At 39.8% G+C, this 21,193-nt stretch overlaps 1 protein-coding gene across 1 annotated transcript in view; it reads right to left on the bottom strand.

The window, feature by feature from the left end:
- gnaz (guanine nucleotide binding protein (G protein), alpha z polypeptide) overlaps positions 1–2,074 on the bottom strand; it is a 31,018-nt gene extending 28,944 nt beyond the window's left edge. Inside the window, exon 1 of the mRNA XM_063478653.1 lies at positions 1,747–2,074. The gene's annotated coding sequence lies outside the window, so the exon portion shown is untranslated. The remainder of the gene's footprint in view (positions 1–1,746) is intronic.
- Positions 2,075–21,193: the final 19,119 nt, after the last annotated feature.

Below are 21,193 nucleotides of genomic sequence, written 5' to 3'. Positions count from 1 at the left end.
AAATGTTCACTGTTTTGCACCAAATCTTGGTTCAGGCTGCAATGTTACAGCCCACAGTTTCTTTCTTTCACCCAAGACAGGCATCTTCCCTTGAGATAGCATCACGATGCATCTGCAGGTTTTTGTTACAAGCTCTAAACAACAGGTCAGATCCCTTGAAGTCAAACATATGTGGGCAAAATGACTAATACCAATACCTTTTGTTTTACATGGATTTCAGTCATATCCTACTTGAAGATTGCATGTGATTTACAAACAGAACGTTCATCGAAAAAGTGCTAAAAGTCTGGCCCTGTCTGAAAATGCAAAGCATTTAGTTTCACAGGAACACTAGATTGAATTTCCTGCTGCCCCTAATGGGTTTATCTGCATTTGTAGATGCTGTACGACAGTATTTCCTTCCACTTATTTTAATCAATCTAACATTTCTGATCCATCCTGAGATCACTGGTCCTCAAGAAAGAAGAAGAAAGAAGGCGTGGTGGAATTTCCACCATCTTCGCCTTGCTTCACAGATGTCTCAGGGCCTCACTGGCGCTGCTGCTTTTGCTGGTGGAACTATCACAGACACATCCATCACTTTGTCTTCGCCCAGAACGAGCGCTGGCTTTCTACCACCGTGACATTAACACAGTCTTTTGGTCCCACTCATCCGTCCAATCTGTTCGAAATCTTGCCTTTCCTTCTTTCCCTCTCTTGCTCGATGCTGCATCAACCTCCGCCCCTCTGCCACATCTGCCTCCCTATCGTTAAACCCCTGGCCCCTCAACCCCTCCCTGCTTTGGCTTTCTCTTTTTCTCTCTCGAGCATGTAACACAAACACACATACAATATAGACAAATACACATGCTCTCCTGATGCTACACAAAAAATTCCAACTGCCACTTACAATAAATAAATAAATAAAAATACAGTAATGCTCTGTTGGAAATTTGAAATGTTGAGACAGAAAATGTTAGAAATTGCCCTGCTTTGCCTGCTGAGTAATGAACATGCTCTGCTTTCTGCCTCTTTCCCTCTTCTCACCGTCAGGATTTAAAATCATGAGGCAGACACAGACAGCTGGACAGAAAACAAACCAAATAAATCCCTGTTCAACATCCAGATTATTAATTGATGTAAATTTACCTCATGGGACAGCAAGCTCCACACTGGCAAATCCTACAATGTTCCCATGCCACTGTCGGGCCACATTTTGCCTTCCTATCCCACTGTCTGCAGAACCAAGCTCCACAGGAATGGTACACCTCCCACTCCCACACTGCACGTTCACATTCAGTGTCTCGTAAAGCCAGTTGTAAGCACCGAACACCTGATCGTGTGTGTGTGATGGCGGTTTCGCTCATTTCCCCTCTTTCTGTTATACCTTATGGCCTGGACAGAGCATAGAGACATTCATACAAACATACAGCCTCACACACGCACACACATTTAATCCAATCCACTTGCCATATATACAGTAATTAAATTAATTTATCTGCATGCAGATAAAAGCATTCTATAAGAATCGAGGATGCTCTGGGGAGATGATGAGTCAAATTGCAAGCACAGATAGCAGCGTCCGCTGGCACAGAGCTAACAGGGTGGAGGAGGGGACTGGACAGGCTGCTTGCTTGCTTTGGTGCATTTTATGGGAAAATACAGTCTGCCTCAGCAGCAGAACGGCTTCAGTGAAATATCATCTTCCTGTCTCAAAGCAAGCCAAAATAGCGAAATAGGAAGCGGTGTGAGAGTGGCGAGGCTTACCGTGTTCACAAGCCAGCATCCATTTACAAAGGATACTGCAGACAAGCCCTTCCTGGTGAGAAAGGCTCTGTACAAGCCACCTTTAGTCCTGATGCTCCATCTTCATGTCTTCCTCATGTTCGCAGGGTGAAACATTCACATATACATCTCTCTCTCTTCCCGCGGCCCTCTTTCTCTCTCTCGCTCTCGCTCTCATTAACGTCTGTGTTCTATATCCTCTCTTGTTTGCTTCAAGGCAGTTGAGACACTGCAGCGATGGGGGTGGAGGGTGTGTATATGCGTGTGTTTGAGTGTGTCAGAGACGGAGAGGCAGCGAGAGGGAGCGCAGGGCAGAAATGGAGGGAGGAGTCAGCAGGGATAGAGAGAGAAGGGGGAAATGGTCAGGATTAAATCATGAGAGTAACAGAGAGAGAGAGAGAGAGAGAGAGAGAGAGAAAGCAGGCTTTGATGGGGGAGCCACAGCATCCTTGCTTTATGCTAGAAAAACACACATTGGTATTTAAGCAATCCTGAAGGTTAGAATATACTTATATGGCAAGTAGATCTGCCCCTTAAAAAGCTGTCTGCTTGTTGACAGTGCAGCAGCAGGATTGGTTGTGATTTCATTGATGACTGAAAAAAAAACATACAAGATAGGGAGAGAGGGAGGTGGAGGAGGGAACGGGACAGAAGAGGAGAGGAAGGGAGGGGAGAAATGACGACAAAGGAATGGGAGGGGGATTGGACGATGGTGTAATGTGCTGTTTCCGTGCCAACTGTTTCTGTGACAGTGTGACCACTTCCTTTAATGCTATTGGCTATAACAAAGAATTGATAGAGGCTTGGGCAAATGAGGCAGCGTGTCATGCGGGGTGTGAATGGGTTGTTCTTTTCCTGTCTTTCTTCCTCTTTTCGTTTATCTCTGAGAACGACAATAAAACAAACGTGTTTGACTAGACTGCGGCCACGGAGAACACACGCAAGTCTACCCCTAGAGACGTAACGATTGCACCGCTGGAGTGTGATTGCTTTGTCATTACGAATGCCACTAGTGTGTGAAGAGACTCCCCTTATATTACTAACGCACAGATTCACACAGACACGCACACACCCAAATCAGACCGATCAACAGGAAAGAAATCCCCAGATCAGGTTGCTCAGGGTGTGTAGTGTAATGCAATTGCCTGGACACCAACCCTGGTGTCATGAACAATGAGATAATTAATCGGCTATAGGCCAGAGCAAGTGCACATCTGGTGCGGGTGAACAACTTTGCCTCTCGCCAACCTTTCATCTGGGCCTTTTAATCCAGGCCAGCAGGCACGTGTTGTGCTGCTCCCATTCTTTCTCTCTGTCACTTTCCCCCTCGTCTCTCCTTATCCTTATTACCCCATTCAACGTCTACCAATATTTACCTTAAACACCCTGCTCCTTCCTCTTTAGCAGCTGTCAGGTTACAGCAGAAATCTGCCAAATCTCGGTTTCTGTGCAGAGGGAACTGTTTTCTGATAAATGAGTGACTGAAACTAAAAACATGGGTATAATAGCACACTCTAAGTCAGGTACACACAACCACAAACACCCACAGTGGGGAGTCCCTATCCGTATCATCGATTCAACAGGACAAGACTGCATTGAGGCTTCACTGGTGCACAGAGGACGGCACAGACACAACCTGCCTGTTCAGATAAGACGTTTTGGCTTTATACTCAGTCAGTGTTTTCACTTAGGCTTAGTAGCTGTTGTTGACATTTCACCTTCAAATATCAAGCCTGTGATGACATACCTGTTGAAGAAGAGGAGATAAAGCTCCAGGTGTGACGGAAACATTTGCGTCAGGCACGTTTTGATGTCTCTGAATACAAAAACGTTCACACTTACACACACACACACACACACAAATGATATGCACCGTTGCCACCATTTTTTTCCTCTGGTTCACATAACATCTTGACTCATTTAAGTAAACACCTCGCTGATCTTATTTTGGTCTCCCCTTGTTGTACAAGCCGCTGAGGACTGAAGAGCACCAGTGTTTGGCAGCACACAGTCTCATACTGTGTTTTTTCATGACTGTTAACAACCAGAAAGCCTCACGATTAACACACTGCTGTTCCAGCGACATTAAGTCTGGAGATAATCATTTGGATGTAATATTCATATAATTAAATGATAATGGTTTTCATCCTATATTTTCTTAATTTAGAAAAAAAGAATAAAAAAATATCACTGCTTTCATCTTTTTTGCTGCTTTTAGACTCAAAACCGTTCTTTTTCTTCTTAAAGGGAGCTTGTTTTGCTTTTCCATTTATATCGTCACAGTGGTGGACTGTCATACTAAACATGGCTAAAGGTTTAAAATAAAGAGGTTAAAAGGCTATTAGCCAAAAAGTTCAGGCTGCTCTAGACTCTATGTCAGCGGTCCCCAACCTTTTTTGCGCCACGGACCTGTTTATGTCCAACAATAGACCGGCCTTTAAGGTGTCGCAGATAAAAACAACAAAATAAAACCAGTACCAGTACCAAAAAGAAAAGAAAATGTATTCATAACACAGAAAAGACCCAGGGAAACCAAGTTAACGATAAAAAACAACAATAAAAAACAACGATAAAAAACAACAATAAAAACCCTGAAAACCATAAATTTCACACCTGAGCCTCACGACTCCGGTCCGTGGCCCGGGGGTTGGGGACCGCTGCTCTATATGGTCATCTCGGGCACATGGCTGACATGTGGCACAGGGGAGGGTGGCCTTTAGGGAAGAGCAGGTCAAACAGCTTGTTTCAGACACTGGATGAAGAGCCACTATAAGATAAATGAGGATTTATTTTTGAACTGTGAATCATCAAAAGTTAACAGTAATAACAAATAGAATAATAGGGAGCTGCTAAGGAGCATAAAGGCTTCACTTTAAGTAAGACTCAGGTTCCTGTTTATAGCAGCAAGACTGCAGATGAGTAGCAAAAGATCATATCAGCTCCCTTAGCAGCTCCTCAGTGGCTGCCTGTGACTTTTAAAATTTGTGTTAGCACAGCCTGGTCTCCTAGTAGAGCTTTGCTAGTATGAGAAGATACCCAAACTTTTATAAAATCATTCCCACCCAGCATTTAACATGCCCATGGGGCTATTTCTGCAACAGCTAGTGTGTGCATGGCTACTGCAGAGTACAAGATCTTAAAAAGAAAGAGCATCTTAAACGGAAATAGTTCACTTAAAGTAGTATGTAGCAGTAATAGTGGCCCAAAATAAAAATATAAGTGAACTTAACAGATGAGTGATGGTTAAAAAGTGTTAAAAATGAAGAAAATTGCTGAAATTCTTAGCTAACCATATGCAAAGTGATGAAGCTACTTGCTAAAAGTATCTAATTGTTAGCTGAAAATAATGAACACACATTTAAAAGTGGTCACTAAACAAAAAGCTGGGTAGGGGTTTAAAGTACTAAACCACTTGTGGGGTGGTTTGTTAACCACCACTGACATATAGGAAGCTGAATCATACTGCTGAGAGAAAATGGTTAAAAATAGTTCAAACTGACACATTTAATCTTTGATGAAGTTAGTCAGGTAAGTCCAGTAAGGCTAAACTTGCTATACTGTCTTTTAAATCCTAAAAATAAGTTTTGCAGAAAGATCCTTTTATATTTTAATGTTTGCTTTATTATTACTGTGTACAATTATTGGTTTTATGTTTTATAAAACTTCAGCATTCCTCCATCCCTTTCACTCTCCATATTCCTTTTTGTCTCTCCCAGATTGTCTCTGTGCCTCTCACAGCTTCCTGTCTCCCTAATCCTTAATCCTGTGGAAATCGGTCAGGCAGAATGAGCCAGCTTTGATCAGGCTCTCATATCAGGCGTGCTAACAGTGTAAGCGCACCCGGATCCCACAGAACCCCGGAGCCCAGGGGGAGAACTTCAAACAGGCGTTCACCCCCTGACTCTGCCTGAGAGGAAGGTGAAAGCGAGGCAGCAGAGATCCTGTCTCGAGAGACTGTGAAAGAAGCTGTGTCTCTTTCTATAAATTTAGCAAACATTTACATGAGGACGTGTCACCATCCAGCTGTAATGACACACTTTCTTTCCTGCGTGAACTAAACTTGCTGTGGGAACAGAGATCAGTACAGAGTGTAAAGCAGAGACGTAAAAGTCGCTTTTGTGAGCAGTGTCTCTGACACCAAGCATAGAGTCTGTGTCACTGGTGTTCCTGTGTTGTGATTTATGGCTGAGGATTGTAATACTTATCCTCAGCCTTATCATAAAACGACTAATGGACAACCTTTTAAGCTTAGGCTTCTTTAAATGGTTGTACAGAGCACCAAAAAAAAGTCCAAAACAAACATGCACATATGCCATATTCATTTTGTAATTCGGAATGAATCCCATGAGGTACACAAGTTATGAAAATGACATCATCCTTTCAATCATTCATTCTCTTCAGACTTTGTGCACAGGGGCAGGTATTCTAAGTGGAGAGGTTATCGTACATTGCTAGATAGTGATCACATTAAAAAAAAATGAATCACAGAGGCCAGCCTTGTAAAACCAACAGACAGGGTACATAAAGGATTTCCTTTCTCACAACCACATGACCTGGAGGTTTGTGCTCTCTGCAGATGTACAACAATACTGACAGTGTACTCAGACTCTCTGTTTAATCAGTTCAGAAGTATAATCAGGTGCTTTAAATCAGCCAGAGAAATGAAGCATTTAGCAGGGCCAGTGTGAGCGCAAGATGTGCACCATCTGATCTGTGATATGTGACTACCTGCTGCTGTAATAAAGTGAAAATGATAGTGGGAAAACATTTTTTCCTCTTTTTCTCCTTTTGAAAACATCACTGTTGGCAGTACTGGACTTTAAAAACTTAGAATGAAGAGTAAATTCAGCAAACATGGCCTATATAAACTGAATTTTATCTGATAATAACAGCAAATAACAAACAATGAAAAAAATAGAATAGCGCTCTGGTGTGGCATCTAGCTTGTTTTTACTGTAAATGCTGACACCTAGTGGCCAAGCATGTACATAACATGAGGAAACATTTTGAACGTACCAGCTGTGGTGACCCCTGGTGAATAAGGGAGCAGTCGAAAGTTTCTTGTTCTTCTCCTTCTTTTTTGTTTCACCACATAATTATATATCCAAAAGCATTGTCATAGATGCAACTTCACCTGCAACCTCAATCAGGTACAAATGTTTTCAGTTAAAAACATCAAAACATACAGCCTATTATCATGGTTATAGTGTGTGTTTCTCTCTGTGTGAAGACATATTATGACAATGTAATCCATCATATTTATTGTGTGAAAAAGTCCATTGTCGCTGATAAGTGATTCTGGTTCAGCTATATTTTGGTACTTTTTCACTATTTTTAAACCTTGCCCAAGGTCCTCATTTCATTTTTCGCAATATTTATCTATAGACATAAAAACACACATTAGACAAGCATGTGTCACCTCTGAGCTCACGTGTGCTAATTACAGGAAACGGTTCAATATTTTGATGTAATTATGAACTTTATAAATTCTTTTAACGAAGTTCGCCTTTACCAAATACATAATTCCCATTTTTGTGTCATTTGTAGGCATAATTTGCACTTCTTGTTTCATATTTTCACATTTCATTATATCTGGAGGATTTTTCTTGTGGTGTTTGATTAAGTGCTGTTATTCTTAAGCTTCTGACCAAATAAAATTATTTTAGCCATGGGAGAAAGTGGTATTTTAATGACTTTCAAACACCACTTCAACTATGTGTTTCACCCAAAAGATCTCCCCATTTTATCCTCATTCTACCCGTTGTTTAAAAAAGATATTAACTTAAGATTCCTACATAGTATTCATTTTTTTAATTAAACATTCTGCATGTGCTTTCTGTTTACTTTTGGGATAATTCTGCAAGGCCAAACGCACTCATGCACCAGTGGATGCACTGATGGACATTTGGGTATCAGTGCCTTGCCTACAGACACTTTGACATGTGGATTGAAAGAACCAGGGATTGAACCTGTGACCTTCTGTCTGGAGCTACAGTGACCAACTTTTTATGTAAACATTGAAGTGCTTCATCGTGTATGCACACAACTGGGCTATGGTGCATTTCTACATATGACCGATGTATCTGCTATTCCCCTGTTGGTGTTCTTCCTTCGTTATTGTAATAATGTTGGTCCAGGATCAAAATTGCAGCTACCCAATCACATTGTTGTGATTTCATAGCTTTACAATGTGGGGGGAGGAGGGGAGAAAGAAAAATGACTTTTTTATAAATTAACCTGTCTCTTACAACAAATGGTAAGCACTTTTTTGTGTTTTTTCTTTATTAATTTATACAATATAATAAATATATTATCCAGTTAGATTTGCTGTTAGCTAAATTTAGGTCGCGTTTGTTTGCTAATTTCTTGGCTAATGCTAACTGAATGCTCAGACAACACCAACGCAGGGATATCAGTTCATGCCATGTAACCACTGACATTAGTCAATTGTGATCCCACGATTAAATGTTAGACTGCATAATCAGCTCATAGATCCATATGTTCATGTCCACCTGTCGCCATGTGGACAAAAATTAAGCCGCAGAGTCGGAGTTGTGACTTAATCAACAAACTTTGAATATCAGTGAAGCTTAATTGTGATTTGATTATTTGAAAACATGAGTTAAAGGCATTGTATTCATTTAATGCCTCATTTGTCAGGGAAAAAACTAGCAGTGTTGTTCCAGTTTGCTCACACAGCTCTACATGTTGTCTTTATTTTCAAATAAAATTTGCATTACTACTTGGCAGCTTTTTAAAATGTCTTTTAAAGGCTAAGAAACTTCACAGATAACAGGATTATATCTTGGAGTAACACTTTTTTCAGTAAGTTTTTTTTAGATATTTTATCACTTATTCATCGGTTACTGTTGGCTCTGTATCTTTGAGCTAAGACACATATCCTTTAATGAGCTTTTCTTTGTTCAAGAAATGTGTTTGTTTCAAAAAACATTTAATGGTTTTCATATTTTTGTGATGTATTCTTGGATGTTACTGCATGCAGGACCAGAAGCTTTCATTACTAATGTGCTAAACAAGTTCTTGCGTCACACTTGTTGGCTGAGGTGGTTACTGAGGTGGTTAGGAGCTGTGCTTAGTGTTCCCACAGTGCAGCTCATAATTGATCTCAGAGCAGTGACAGCTTGTCTTGCACGCTAATCTCCTGTCAGAAAACAAACAGATGTTTATTTACTATTCAACTGCTCAAACAAGCAGCTTCAACCTGCTTTTGACTGACGTCTCTTCGATAGATTTCACAAGCACTGCATGGCTTGCCTGCCCTGATGGAACGCAACTGACTGAGACCATTTCTAAATTTTTAGTTAATATCTCTTTGGGAATCACCTCGTTGTTTCAAAAATGTTATGCCTGTCAAACTGTGTAATCCTTTTTAAGGTGTAATCTCACCCCAACCGGTCGCAGCAGATAACCGCCCCTCCCTGAGCCTGGTTCTGCCGGAGGTTTCTTCCTGTTAAAAGGGAGTGTTTCCTTCCCACTGTCGCCAAAGTGCTTGCTCATAGGGGGTCATATGTTGTTGGGTTTTCTCTGAAACTATTGTTGTACGATCTACCGTACAATATAAAGTGCCTTGAGGCGACTGTTGTTGTGATTTGGCGCTATATAAATCAACAGTTTGCCCCAAAGAGATATAATCAACACTAAATGGTTTCAGTTCCTCCATTGGATGGACTTTAAAATACAGTATTTTCAATATTTCTCTCTATTACTGTCCGCACATAGAGACGTTTGCTTTTCAATTGTATGATCAACATGTTCATGTGTCTTTGCTCTAGATATTATTTTTACAAAATCGTAGAGAAAGTTTATGTAAACATCAGTTAATTAAGAGCATTATTTGACATGTAAGCACATGGATCTAAAATGAATAACCTGCCAACTGTGTTACAGCCACGTAACTGACAATGTACCTGTCACAGCCTGGGCCTCTGACCCAGCACTCTGAGTTTATTTTTGTATTTTTCTCATGTTAGCTTTGTGGTCATGTGTTATTCCTATTTAGTTTAGGTTAAAGGCAGCCATTATTTATTGTTTCCTTGGTTTCAATGTTTGAATTCTTGTCTAATTTATCATGTGTTTTAGGTCTGTGAGCTTAGTGTTGCCATGTCTAGTTTCTTGTTTTATTTTGAAGTAGATCGTGTGTTCTGGGTTCATGTGGTTAGTTTTTCTCTCCCCTGTGTTGCCATTATGTTTGATTCTAGTCAGCTGTGTCCTCATGTGTCTCCACTTCCCCTGATCACCTCATGTGTGTATTTAAGTCCTCAGTCTTCCTGTGTTCACCGTCGCGTCGTCTGTTATCTCTCAGTCATAGAGTGTCATAGGTTTCTTGTCTTCACTGTGTTTCATAGTTACTCAGTGTTCATGGTTTCCTCATAGTTTTTTCACTGAGTTTCATAGTCTTTTAGTTACACAGTGTTCATAGTCCTCTTTGTTTTCTTAGTTTCATGTTTTGTCTGCAACCAGCTAAATAAAGCTCGCTTTTGGTTAAAGTCACGTCACGTCTCCTGCAATGCCTCTCTCTCTGCATCTGGGTCCTGAAGTCAAAACACTCCGGCGCACCCCGCCGTGACAGTACCAGGGTTTAAGCCCATTGTCATAGTGTTTGATTTTTTTTAAACATTCCTTATTATTATTAGTAGTAGTACTAGTAGTATTGCCTCCACAAAGAAGATTGCATGTGTGTTATTCTGTCTAAAACATGATAGTTCAAAACGTTTTGAATTAATTCTGATAAAACTTTGTAGGGGTGTAGAGTGGGGTCATGTTAAAATTGGGCTTACATCCACCAAGGTCTTCAAAGTTGACATAAAAATTTATTGGTCAAAAATTGACAAAAAGCCTTATGACTTAGCTTAACTATGATTCCTACAGATGTGGTACACACTGTCAACATATAGAGAGCACTGTATAAAGATTTCAAACCAACTGTCACATTGACCTTTGACCTCTCATTCAAGGTTAATAAATTGATCTGAATGTCATAGTAATGCTAATATAGATCTATTTAAAACTGCCACTGTTTGTATTGACAACATATAGGAATACAGGGCATGGTATATGGCAGTTTTAAATAAAAGATTACTTTGGACCTCTGACCTCTTCTTCCAGGTCAAATAAGGTCACATTTCTTTAAAACTATCCTTCAAACTCTGCTGCCTTTGTTTGTTTTGGCAACTTTTAACAAATGATATGGGTGAATAGGGATTTTTTTTATATACCATCATAGTTTGGATCCAAATATCATGTCATATTTGACCTCTGACCTCATTTTTACTTTTCACGTCTGCCTTTCTTTTAAGTTGACCTTAAAGGTGTTATTTTTTTTAAAGAAAAGGTTTTTTGTTGTTGTGACTTGGGAAAAAGTAATTTGCAAAGTAATTGCATAAAGGGTGTGCTGTGCATGATACTTTTATAATAAATTAACGTAACTGATCTAAAAACTATGATATGGTTTAGATACAGCATATATGAATAAATCCCTACACTCTAACTAGACTTCACTGTCTGATTACATTCACAGGGGTAAATCTGCAGTGTTATATGCATTATTATTAAACAGAGTGTTTTATGTTTCAGGGAGATGAGATTATCAGATGCTGATTCTGAGAGAAGAGAGAAAATAAACAGTTTCTCTTTTTCTCCTAATGCGTCATGTCAGCTGTGTTACTTTGTCTGTCAAAATGTAAGTTTTGTGTCATAAATCTTTTAAATGTTGGCTGAAGTGCAATAAAAATGTTTGACTACATTAATGTAGAGGCAAGTCTCATGTAAGGACCTTGAATAAGCCTAAATTCAGTGTAATGTGGATTTATGTTGCAAAGGATATTCATCCTCGGCGATATCCCTGCACAGAAAATCGTAGCGAGTAAAACAGAGCTGTTAAACTTCATCACTATAGTAAAGATAATTTATTTACCCCTTTCCTTGCTTGTCCATGGCTCAGGTCCCTTACCTCACTTCCTGTCTTTGTTTTCCCATCGCTGATTGGCTCCTGTTTTTTCTACGTTCCTTAATTGACTCACCTGGTACACATAAGACGACTGCACTTCCTTCCACTCTCACATGGCACGGCAGCGAAGGGGAGCTTATTTTGGTCTTCTCTTGAGTTTACTGAATACATTTTTCTTCAAGTTAATGTCTAACCTTCTAAAAACAAAATGAACCTTAAACACTGGAGAATCATTGACATCTGTATTCTTTACAGCAGTCCTTTCATTTGAACCCCCTAATTAAAATGGTACTTTGAGCTGGAGTCATGTTACTGTCATCCACAGGGAACAACTGAAACCCTCAGATGTTCCGGTCACGAAAGTCAACACTTTGCTTACCTGCAAGATGATAACGTTTGGTATCCTGGAGCTAAAGGTGCTGCATGTGAAACAGGAAGCCAAACAGTATGTCAGCATGTTGACACAGACACACAGTGGCTGCAGGATAATAAACAAGACTAGCAAAGCCAACAAGATCCACACCCTGATCCTCTGCTTACTAATTATTATATTTATGAAGGAACTTTAAGCGACAATGAAGGAAGCTGGTTTATGATTAACTCATCCACTCCCCATTCTCATTGATTCTTCAGATATCCAAATCTGGATCAGGAGATATCAAACCCTCTGTATGTAAATAACCAGCAGTTTCCCAAATACAAAGGCAACCTGATCAGTACCCGGTAATTAAACCACCAACCTTTCAGTCAAGTTCTTGTCCGCCGCAGGTTAGCCATCACCCTACATCTGTTTCCTCTGCCATGTCCCAGTTACAATGATTTGTCAGTCCTCGATGCTTCAGCTAGTTTACTATACCAATCCTTGCTGCACAAGATGATGAGATACCTTCTAGTTTTCTTGCATCACTATTACAGGGTCCCCTACTGAGTTGTTGTGATCAGCTTTCAAATTCTCTAGTTGCAGGCTCCACTCAGCCTCTTATTTCCATTTCCTCTGGGCAGAGGCAGTGTTCTACTTTAAGGCCATAATCACCTACATCTCATGCCTTGCAAAGGCAGCCAGTACTACGACCACCTACTAGTAGAGCACGTGTATACAAGCTTGAGCGCCCTTCTTTCCCACACTTTACTAAAGATGAAATGCAGTGCCGGATATTGCAGATGGCACTAAGTAACTTACTTGACCCTAATGAGACAGCACTTTAAATATCAAGCTAAGTGACTAGCCCTTGCCTTTTCTATTGCTTCTCCCTATAAATTCAAACTATTAAAGGCAGATATTCTTTATCTCCTTTTATCTCTCCATTCTTTATCAGAGTAGGTGAAGGCCATGCTCTTAATAACTTTTCTTTGTTGTGTACAAACTCTTCTTTTTGGCACCAAGGGTGATCAAGGACATCCAGAACTACGCTATGGCTGCGATGTTGTTCTTCTCCTTCAAAAACCTGCCTGCAGAATGCACTAGTCACTTTAAACAGCATCTCTATAGGGAACGACGAAATAAAATATGACTTACCATTTTTCTCATCTTAGTTGGAAACTGTATCAATCAAGAAAAGAGATTTATACCATCCTCGTTACTATAACTCCATACTTCCCCCTAAAACAATTCTACATAGAGCAAATAAACTTTGTGTTTTAGTGCAGCCTTCAGAGCCTTTTGCAATGTGTACAAAAAAGAGCAACTTGTACATATTGTTGCTTCTCTGAACAACACATTAGTAAATGTCCTGGGTTCACTGATGTATGAAAAGATAAAAAGTACTAGGACTCACCAGGCTGCTTCAGAGAACACCTACAAGTCCTGTGAGAGTTAAATCAGAGATCTAACAATGTTCTAGCTTTATAGTGCAGATATTGTATTTTGATACATAAAGTGACTGTGACAGCATACTTCTCAAAGTTGTGAAATGTTTCTGCATAATAGCAAAAGAACCCTTGAAACATGTACTGTTCTTGTAGTTTGTCCACCTAAATGGGAAAGCTGAAAGTTGTCACTCTTTTCTATTTACCAAGAAGTCGAAACCATTCAAGGTTCTTTAAGATTCCTGATCGCTCCTGTCCTACACCTAGATAAGGTTTTCACCATGAATGCTTTAACTGCAGGCCAACTAGCACTTTCAGACCTCACATATCTTGTATTGTCTCTTCATAGAAAGTAAAAGCATCTTCAAAGCATCACATTGTCATCTATTAAGGCCTCTCTACTGCTTCTTTGACCATACCCACCTTATTACTCCTATTGCTCCAGTCAGATGTATTATCTTATGTCTTATGGGTCTCTGCTGCAGTCAAAACCCATTTAGGATGGATACTCCAAGGCCCCATCACAGATCTCCCGTCTCATAACTGTTCAGTGCACGTCCAGTTCTGCATGGGAGTGTTGAAAGGTTTTATAAACTTGACAAAGTACCAATGTGCAGTTAAAGAAAAAACTATCAAATCCAACCAGGACCCACAACAGAAGCCTTAGAGGTTCAAGTTGGCAGTTACCATTATGCCACTCCCCTTGCAAGGCCAGCAAGCTCCCCCCTCATAAACACACCTTAGTCTTCAGAGGAGTCACAACTCCAGAAAGATGTGAAGAGACAAAGTATAAATACTTTGTTATGGTACTTGAGTATGTATTTTTCTGACAACTTGTTACTTTGACTTCCTTCCTTTTTGCACAACTATCTTTACTTTCTACTCCTCACACTTTCAAAATAGGCTTGTTACTTTAGGTTTAACACATTTGAGTGAAGCTTTTATTTCTGATTGCTGCACGCTTTGAAACATCAAACTAATTTGAGCCTAAATGGAGGGAACAATAATAGAGTACTATTGGTGTATTGATGACAGAGGCTTATCAACAACACATACTTTTATAGCATTTATAGTTCTATAATCAGGGCTCTATAATTGGGTCAGAACAATAAGGAACTGTGTTTTTGGTGCAAATGTCCATAAGCTGTAGTGCAGTACTTTGGCATCTAGCTAGTGCTACAAATGAGAAGTGAGCATAAAAGGAGCAATGTTGAGCGATCAGCTCAACAAAGATCAGTAAACACACAAAGTGTGTGCAGTTTGTCAGTCTGCTAGCTAAAGGTGCAGCTGCTGTATTTTTTCCAGAATGAGAGACAACTTCACTCAAAGATGGAGAAAGATTTTAAAAAAAAGATGGGCCAGGAGAGGAAGAAGAGAGGTTATTTTTAAAGGTACGCTTGATAAACTGAAAATTTAAAGCTTCCATGTAATGTCATAATTATTTAAATCAGATATTGGCTTTTTAAATGATATGAAGTTATGGGTTTGTTTTTGTTTTTCACTTTGTGAAACGTCTTGCAAAACAAAATTTTATATTGCTTAAAGGTTGCATGAAGCCATGCAATGGTCTGAGTTAGGTTACATCAAGTGCAAAGATGAATTTTTATTTAAGCTGATGATGCTTAGATTCATTTGCTGAATTCAACCTTTATACCAACGTTATATGGTCCATTATAAAGTTAGTATAAATGGCATACTGTCAATGTAGGGAATGGAAATCAGGTAAATCCACAAAGAGCAATAAACCTCAAATCAGCAGCAGCAGCACAGTTCACATGAGCCCTCAGTAGAAATTATTGTGTTATGATTCTTTTCGATCGGCCAAATCCCACTTTAAGCCCCAACTGTTCTCACTTTTCTTTGTAAGCATGGAGGCAAACTTAAAAAAAAAAAGTTTTTCAAGTTCTTTCAATTTTCAAGTGTTAATATTATTTCATTATTATATTAATATAACACAAGGTTTATTTAGCTTTATGCAAAGATAGGTGGTAGCTATCTTCAAAGAGCTTCAAAGAGCTACTTTCTTACTTGGAGTGCATTTCAGAGCCTGCACTTTTTCACATTTAGGTGAGTAAAGAAGTTAAATCAGTTTTTTAACTTTTACTGGGGAAAGTTTTTAACACAAATATTTGTATATGTACTCACGTAAAGAATGTGCAACTGCTGCATGCCCTCTCTCTTATCTGTAGATCCAATCAAAGCAATCTTGTCTGCAGACTGTTGTGAACCCTAGTTGATTGCTTATCCTAGATTAGTGACTGGATCTCCAACAATTACCTTTAAATTTTAACAAGCCTGAGGCCATGATTGTATCTCCACATGAACTATATCCTTAACAGCAGTCAAACGCTCACTTCCTTTTGTTCAACTGTCCAATGTTCATAATCTTTATGCATTATCAGATTCCTCACATATAAAAAAAACATTTCACATCTCTGTCTTTTATTTAATGAACATTTTGAAATTGCAATAATTGCAATTGGTCTCTTTGACTGGACTGGGAAAAAAAATATCATTGTTTTGTGATCATAATTAAATTGCAAAGCCCTGTTTACTGGCTTAGATGAATCATCTGTCTCTCACCTCCATGCTACACTAAATGCCCTTCCAAACTATTAACAATAAGTTCTAGTAACTCAGCTCACCTCGACCCTATTATATACTCTTTATTGGCCCACAATTTATTTTAGAATTGATTTTTAAATTCTTGTAATCGCATAAGGAGTATAAACAGACAAGACTATTTATCTTCTTATTAACCTCCTAGAACCTGGCGTCCACATATGTGGACATCACAGTTTGGGTTGTCTAGACCAAAATACAAAGTTTTGATCTACAAGGGCCTGATATCCACTTACGAGGATATTATACTGTCACTGTTCTATCAAAATTTAAAACAAATGTCCTCATAGATGGCGCTGGCATGGCTGGCAGCCTTAACCCAATTTCCCTTGGGATGAATAAAGTATCATCAATCAATCAATATGTGGATCTCATTTTTCTCAGAAACAAAAATCAGGTAAAAAAAAAAAAAAAAAAAAAAGCAGGTAATTCTTTGTCTTTACATTCATCAGGTCCCAATCAGCCCAAATAGCAAAGAGAAGTTAAAAATGCATGCCATGAAAGAGTTTGGGTCTTAGGAGGTTAAACACACTGCTGCTCACTCTTTGTGATGCTCAGAATTTTTTGGTTGCTCCACGTATGAAATTACAGACTCTGTGAAGAGAGAGCCTTTCAACCTGTGGCACCAAGGATCTAGAGTAAACTCCCACTGGATTCTTTTAAAGAGCAGCTAAAACCTTTTTTGTTAAACCACTGATCACTGACATGGTTAAACAACTGCACACTGGCAAGGCCCCTGGGGATAAGATTTGCTCTAAGTTCCTGGATGTTGTAGAGCTGTCCTGGCTGACACATCTCTCCAACATTGCATGGAGGTCTGCGGCAGTGCCTCTGGAATGGCAGGTTGGGGTGGTGGTTCCTATCTTTAAGAAGGTGGGACCGGGATGTGCTCCAGCTACAGGGGGATCACACTCTTCGGCTTCCATGGGAAAGTCTATGCCAGGGTGCTGGAGAGGAGAGTCCATTCATTAGTCAAACCTCGGATTCAGGAGGAACAATGCAGTTTTCGTCCTAGTTGTGGAACACTGGACCAGCTCTCTATCCTCCCGAGGTTTACTTGAGGGTGTGTGGGAGTTTGGCTAAGGGGTCTACAAGTGCTTTGTGGACTTTCAGAAGGTATTATGGGTCATTCTATCCCTGTATAAACATAACAAGAGTTTGGTTCATAGTGCCGGCAATAGGTCAGACTTGTTTTCGGTGGGTATTGGAAGCCGCCAGGGTTGCCCTTTGTCACTGATTCTGTTCATAGTTTTTATGGATAGAATATCTATTCTGGGTATGTCCTACCCGGGAGAATGCCGCGGTGCAGTCCCAGGACTCGCTGGAGAAGATATATTTCTCGGATGGCTTAGCAATGTCTCAGCTCAATATGAGTTGGAGGAGTTGTCTGGGCTGAGGGAGATCTGGGCTTCTCTGCTGACTGCTGCCCCCGCAACTTAACCCCAGAGAAGTGGCAGAAAATGGATGGGTGGAGGTGATTTAAACTTTACTTACTAATAAATCAGTTGTCCAAATCTTTTTCATCATTGCCAGGTTCAGTGGATTGAACTTTGGAGCAGCCATTTGATAGGCGTGGTGGGCCACTGGTTCATCTGTTTGGGCTGATAAGATTTGACAAGGATTTGTCTCTTGTGTTATCTTTACCAGCATTATGGGTTAGAGGAGAACTGTATTAGGCTTCTTTAGTGCTGTGATCCACTTTAGGGGTTAGCTTAGCCACATATCCAGTGTACTCTAGGATTGGAAAGTCCTGTAGAGTAATAAATCTGCTAGTCGTCTAAGTTTCAACACTTGGATATCACCACCAAATCTCTCCATTCCTAACAGTAAAAATCTTCCATTTAACCCAAGAGCAGAATAAGAAACTCCCCGTACACAAATGGGCAGCTTTAACATTCTGGATCCAGTCCTAAAGGAAGTGTGAGTCACTTGCCTTAGTGTCTTATCCTGGCTCTGATCTCTTTGGTCAGCGACACTGGCAACATGGGCAAATACTAGCAGATCATTTGTAGGAACAGTTTATCAAATTTCTATCAGGCCTATAGCCTGTCAGCCCTCCTTGAAGATACTTCCAATTACGGTTTCTTTAAACATTTTTCTCTCTAAAAAAATGGGAGTGTAATAAACTTCTCTATTTAGCCTTTTCCTATCCATGCCTCACCACCCTTACCTCACTTCCTGTCCTTATTTTTCTCATCGCTGATTGGCTCTTGTGTTTCTTTATTTCTTAATTGAGCTCATCCGGCACACATAATTCAAAAAAGGCGCTCCCTTCACCGCCACATGGGGTGGCGGCTGAGTTATTTTGTCTCTGTCAGAGCTCAGCGTGTTGTGCGTGTGTTCCCTTTGTTTAAACTACCTTTAATAAACCCATAATACTGGAGTAGTCATTGATGGATGTGTTCTTTGCATTTTGACCAGATGTTCATGCTGATAATAATCTCTTTCTTTGACCCTTGTAATTAACAAAAAAGAAGAAGAGTGCATTTTCATAATATTTTCTCACTCATTGTTTGATGTCTCATAGACATACAGCTATTTAGTTATCTCTTGTCATGAATCTAGAAGTTTTCTTGCATGGTGAAAAGTGACTGGAGCTGCTCCGAGGCAGCCGGGAGTTCTACATAGCCAGGATGTCTTTACCTTAAATGGCTTCATTTATACTCTAACATCGGTAATCAGGCAAATGGTATCAACTTGATAAGTCAGCCTGAGGTTTATCAATATAGATGTGAGCATGTTATTATAAAAGAGGTTTATTAGCAGCAGAATGATATTTATTTCAAAGTAGTAGCTTAAAGTATAATTTTAGAAGAATACAAAAAGCATACAAAAAAGCATAAAAAGCATATAGGTTAAAAAACAGCACAGCTACTGCAGACAAGAAGCAGCGGGTGTGAGTGTGTATTCTACGATAAGTGATGTACACTGGCATTGTATTATTAAAAGGCACTGTATTAATGTGTGCACTTTAAGCACTGTGGTCAGTGAGACTTCACTGTAAGCTGACAGACCTCTAAGTAACACAGCTGAGACTGGGACTCCAAATTCTGTTTTTAATCAAGTTAGCAGTCTATGTTGCTTAATGTGCTAAACTCATGGCCTTATTCTTTCAGCTGCAGACCTGGAGGTGTTAAATAATCAGAGAGTAAGAAAATTATTTCCAAAAAAACTAAACAAACAAGCAAAAAACCACATCTCCATATTAAGGATTATAAAACAATACAACTGTACCACATCCTCAATCAACCAGTTCCTGGGACCCTCTAGGAATAGTGACACTAATATACGGGGAATTTATCAGTTAGTGGGGGTTGACATTGTACATTCCTCCCATCTTGAGCATAACCTGATCCAGAGCAGGTTAGACCTGCAGGAAAAGTTACCATGGCAATCTGAGGTGTGATGTAAAATGTGAACCACATTAATTAAACTGAGAACCCCACAGTCAAACCTTGTGGTACCTGATAAGTCCCAATTCTTGTTGGTACACACCCATGGTGTCCAAAAGTTTAACTGTTTATGCAACAACAGTGTTAAACCTAATGCTCAGCAATCCTACAGCGTGTTCAGTGACTGCACCAGCTAAACTGCAGAAAGGTAAATTACCATGAAGCTTTGCGGTTGAGCGCAGCTGCTCGGCTCTCGTGAGCCGGTGCAATCTCGTGCTGCGTTTAAGTCCCAAAGGTAATTACCAGTTTCACCATTTACAAATAAAGTTCTTTGAAGTTGTAAACACGAGATCTTCCCATCAGTAACCTGCAATTCCCACATGACATCAATGCAGCATCGTGGGTCCGACCAATAAAGTGCTGTGAAATAATTAGCGACAGGACGGGGCACTTCAAGGACCAATCAGATCTCAGTTCTCATTGCCCCCGCCCCTGGACCTGCCCATTATTTACCAATAACTTTGCAGGTAATTCTTAGAAATTGTTATAATTATAGCCATTTTCTTGGTATTTTGTCACTAATAGCAACCCTTTTGTTCCAGGAAGCTTTTGACTACAGCTCCTGATTTCAAGGAACACAGAGATTTTTATCACAAGCACTGCACAAAGCAAGATCTGTTTGACGTCTGTCTCAGTAAATAAGCACGCCATGGTTACGGGCGCCAAAATACATAATTTAAGAGTTCTGACAAATCTAAAGTTACTGTAACTATTGTGCTTGGGGTTGCAAAGGTTATTTAATATCACTTAACATTAATTCGCTGAAAGGTTGAGTGTTACAAGTCTTACGTAGTTCCTTCTTGCCTCTGTCATTCCCGATCTGAAAGCGAAACCACTCCAGCTGGTGTCTAGAAAAAAAAAAAACATCCTCTCAAACTAAACCAGCAAGTGGTTTCTAAGAAATGAAAGGCTAAACTAGCTCTCACGAAAGACTGAGGTAATCTCGTGTTTTATTTCACGAGGCAGTTGAATGTAGGCTGGTCGATTATGCCCTAGAATTTCAGCTGATTTTTTTTAATGCTGATTCTGTGACTATGTGTCTTTCGTGCTGAGAACAGATTGTACATAATCTGTAAGAAAAGCAGCTCTTTATGGACTTTGGTAATCCCAGCACTCATTGGCAAGAGGGAATCCTACTGCCCCATTTATGACCCCTATGCTTAAAAATCTTCTATTTTCAAGCATCTTATTTTCCTCTGATGAATATATGTACAGTCAAAACTAAGTATTTTGACAGCTTGAATGTGGGTGTTACAAATAAGCAAGAACTAAATAGGAGACTTCTAAGGCATAGTTTAGAGGTTCAGAAGTAATTATACTGATCTGCATGACGCTCAAACAAAATTATCATCTGCAGTGCTTTGTTTAAAAGCTGTCTGCAGTCATGCATAAACTATAGACACATGAGCAGAAGGCCATACTCTCTCAAGCGTTCTCTGCAGCTTCTTTCAGCCTATGTTGTTGTGAGGTGTTAGGATTCAGCCACTTCACGTACGTGTATACCTAATATTCAAAATGGAATTAGGTGTCGACACTGGCATAACCACAATCCTCAACTCCCTCTTCACATAGGAAAAAATAC

Source organism: Pelmatolapia mariae, linkage group LG7 (genome assembly GCF_036321145.2).
Source record: "Pelmatolapia mariae isolate MD_Pm_ZW linkage group LG7, Pm_UMD_F_2, whole genome shotgun sequence".
In the NCBI taxonomy this organism is placed as follows: Eukaryota; Metazoa; Chordata; class Actinopteri; order Cichliformes; family Cichlidae; genus Pelmatolapia; species Pelmatolapia mariae.
Note: the sequence above shows the minus strand (reverse complement) of the source record. Positions and strands in the feature narration are given on the sequence as shown.